The sequence below is a fragment of the Sinohyriopsis cumingii genome, chromosome 3, assembly GCF_028554795.1.
Source record: "Sinohyriopsis cumingii isolate HCF-2022 chromosome 3, ASM2855479v2, whole genome shotgun sequence".
In the NCBI taxonomy this organism is placed as follows: Eukaryota; Metazoa; Mollusca; class Bivalvia; order Unionida; family Unionidae; genus Sinohyriopsis; species Sinohyriopsis cumingii.
Genome location: NC_142963.1, coordinates 2525929 through 2530376, shown reverse-complemented (window position 1 = coordinate 2530376; position 4448 = coordinate 2525929).

The following is a 4448-nucleotide window of genomic DNA, read 5'->3' as shown; positions in this document are numbered from 1 at the left end:
CTCCATGTTAAATTTACATAGACCCTATATGTTCCCAAGGGTATTTTTAATGATAAGTCCCATAGACCCTATACCATCCCCATTCACTACTATTGTTTTTATTTGACTCTCCTTTGTGTGATAAACGGGAAAAAATGAGTAGTTATAACCGATAACAACATTACCCTTTTTTCTTTTCAAACAAAGAAGTTGCACTTTACAATTTTAGGATAATTGCAATGACTTTATCATATGAGAAATTAAGCATATAGGTCAATTAGTTTAGTTCCAAAATATACTCTTCAGAATAAACTTGAATTTCATAATAAACTATATTTTTGAGGTTGAATAGTCATTAACCTATGACATTCGATACACGCCTCGTCATTCTTACCTGTTTAAAAAACAAAATAATAAACCGAGGCACTAAAACCATTATTGCAACGAGGCACCGAAAGCAAATAAAAGTCCTTGTTTAATTTCTTTTGGTGAAGAGTCTGCCTGCGTTTGCTGTCAGATGCGAAGTTAAAATTGATTACACAAACTGAGAGCATCTGAACCTTTTCCAAAGAGTTCCTTTGTGTTCTTAGTAACGAAAACTTCAAATCTAAAAGCGTCTTAATTGTCCGGGCATTTTTCTTTTCTTGATTTTAGCTAGGTGACATTTGTAATTCCACTAAATCATTGACGGAATATATCGAATTTTGCAAACAGAAGCAAACAAAAAGGTATAATAGTTAACATTAATAATTTTAAACTAGTCTAATAGACTGTAAACTTATCATACAAAAATATTTGTTTCACCGCATTTCGCCATTTCACACGCCATTTAGAAATGCATCAGGATGTGTAGTTTTCCGTTGTCCTTTGAATTTATTTTGCTATTGACTGATGTATTACGAAAGCTAGTTCGTTTTGTGACTAAACCTTTACTTTACGTCTGTGTTGTTAATGTAGTACTATTCGGACGAGCTTTGTATATAAATATTCAGCTACATTTGGGACATGTATATTTCGAAGGAAAACTTAATATGTTATTTTGAGGTTTGGTTAGGAACGCAAATGTCACGCAATTGAACACTTTATTGCAGACTGCTTCTCAACCTGCTTAAAATGTTCATTTATTTTAATGCAGACTGCTACTCAGTCCACTTAAATTGTTCGTTTTATTGTAGACTGCTACTCAGCCTACTTAAATTGTTTATTTTATTGCAGACTGCTACTCGGAAGAAATTGCAAGAATATATGATCTTAAATTAAATAACAGAAAATAGCATATACCAACAAGTTTTGTAAAACTCAACAAGTAATTAGTTTCCCTAGACTATAAAGTGAGAATTAAAACAAAAATCAGTATTGTGAATTAAATCCCAAATATTCCTAAATGTTCTATCACAAGTCCAAGAATATGGAGTATTGTGAATGAATTCCAGTGATGTTCCGAATGAAATAAATCCTCTCAAACTAAATTTGATTTTAAAATGCTGTTTGTTTACATAACAGAAAATTGGATGAAACATGTCGGTTATTCCTTATAAAACGTTAAAACTAAAAAAAAAAAGGATTCCACAAGTCAGATGTTAAAGTAGGAATAACGAATTTCTGTTTACTTCACCTTTATATAAAACCTAAGTCGCAATACGAGGACCAGGATGAGGGTCAAAATTTAATTTCTAGAACATTCTAAGTTGTCCACAAGATCAGGCATATTACTAAAAATTTAGTAAAGAACATGAAAATCATCAGGTACTCTATTTATTAACAGGGGATTTTCAATGTCTTGAGCTCAGATTCAAGTAAACATGTTTACCTTCAAGTAATAATGATCTTAAAATACAGCATAAAATCATAGTCAAGAGTTAGCCACGTAATATGTTTCTTTACATAACAAAATGCTTGATGAAACATGTCGGTTATTCCAAAATGTTTGGAAATTTGTTAGAACAACGATACCACCCATTATTCTGTTTTATAACATTTCTTTCACAGTAACTCATTAAACAGAACCTCCATGTTAGGTCAAAATTGTGTCATATCACACATTTAGTATCGTTGATAATACTTGTTGTTCTGGACTTAATGTCATAAAGATAAGAACTATCCATGTCATTAAATTGTATCTATTTACACTGGCAAAATTATTAAGTGAAGGAAAATGCACATTTACTTCAGTGTACGCATATGCAGTCTTCTACATAGTAAATAGCATTTGTTATATATTATTTGCTTTTGAGAATGACTTTTAAATCCACGTCCAATAAAAATCTATTTCCCAAGCAAAGAATTCTGATATTTTGTCAATCAAAAACTGATGTTTGAATCAATGAATTACTTCTTTTGGTGCACTGTTGCCGTCATATTAATGTTTAACATTTCCCTCCAATTTATTATATAAATATTGATTATCATTAAGACAAGAGACATGGGTGTATACGGTAATTTAAGTTTACAGGAATTTAAGCGGTCAGATATGAAATGTTAGAAACAAATACTACCTAGTTCACATCTGATACTGATAAAGATTCTGACCCATAGGAGTTGGAGTCTGCATTTGTCATCACTGTTGTTTTGATAAACTATTGCCCTGATGTAAAACTACCAATTTGTTCTCTGTAAAGGGCAGTCGTCTTGAGTCCTAGCTTGGTGAACATTACAAGTTAGGTGGGAATCTACTTTGTGTTGGATGTTATTGTCTGCAACTTTGTACCCAGTAACATGCATATGCTGTATATCTTATCTATTGAAACAGTCAACTATTTATTACGCATAACACAGAACTTGTAGTGGAGCGTGTCTGTGCTACATTTTATCACATATTATGTACACTACACATACACTGTTTACGGTTTAATATTTTGTTATGTCAACACGTTAACATATCACTTTATTATGAGAATTTAAATGGTCCAAATAAGCCCATGAAATTCTTGTGCATTATTTTCAGAATTGTTTGGCTGGAATCGTGGACATTTTCTTGACCCTACCTTCTGGAACATAGTTTACTATTAATATGGACATCAATCGGTAGCCCAGTGGACATGGGGGGGGGGGGAGGCACAGTAATGGTTACATATGTCGGAATATGGCCAATTCCACCAACGTAGAATTCTCCGAGTGCAGGACTAAAAATAGAACATTGCTGCCATGCCAAATGGATTTTACACCACACTCCATGGACAACCATGACTTAGATATCAGCCATTAGAAGTAAATAAAATTAACACTCCTATGATTTTTTTCGACAAATGCTGGTCAGTACTACAGTGAACTAGGCTTTCACATGCTGTATTCAGTAATACAGAGAATCAGGCATGTTGCATGCTGTATTCAGTATTACAGTGAACTAGGCTTTCACATGCTATATTCAGTATTACGGTGAATCAAGCATGTTGCATGCTGTATTCAGTATTACAGTGAACTAGGCTTTCACATGCTATATTCAGTATTACGGTGAATCAGGCATGTTGCATGCTGTATTCAGTATTACAGTGAACTAGGCATTCACATACTGTATTCAGTATTACGGTGAATCAGGCATGTTGCATGTTGTATTCAGTATTACAGTGAACTAGGCTTTCACATGCTGTATTCAGTATTACAGTGAACTAGGCGTTCACATGCTGTATTCAGTATTACGGTGAATCAGGCATGTTGCATGCTGTATTCAGTATTACAGTGAACTAGGCTTTCACATGCTGTATTCAGTATTACGGTGAATCAGGCATGTTTCATGCTGTATTCAGTATTACAGTGAACTAGGCTTTCACATGCTGTATTTAGTATTACGGTGAATCAGGCATGTTGCATGCTGTATTCAGTATTACAGTGAACTAGGCTTTCACATGTTGTATTCAGTATTACGGTGAATCAGGCATGTTTCATGCTGTATTCAGTATTACAGTGAACTAGGCTTTCACATGCTGTATTCAGTATTACAGTAAATCAAGCAATTCGTATGCTATACGTCAAGCACAAGCATTAATCATTTCGTTAGCATGCAGCGTGAACTGAATAACAGAACACACACACACAGACACACAAACATTTCTAAATGAGTTACACATATTCTAGTCATAGCAAAAGCATCGCATACTTCCTTCTCTAAAGCGTATGAACACGTAATCATTCTGAACTTAACAACATTGCAGCAAAATCACTGGAATTAACCAATGAAAAATACGAACTTCACCAATCAAGTCTTTGAGCTAGATTAATTTGATGTGGAAGCATGTGAAAGCATCGGTCATGTGCATCATGTCTATAAGACTGAGACATGAAAAAATGGACTGAGCATGAATGAGAAATTACCCTATACACTAGCTTAAAAGTAAATTCAACTGCAAATGACATAGACCTGATCTGCCGTCAAATAATGCGCTGGCAGGTTACAGCCTATGTTGTTTGTTCTACCGAATACACGTAACAAACTGCAAAGAGCATGATAGACCGTTTCATTCTGAACGGCAGAT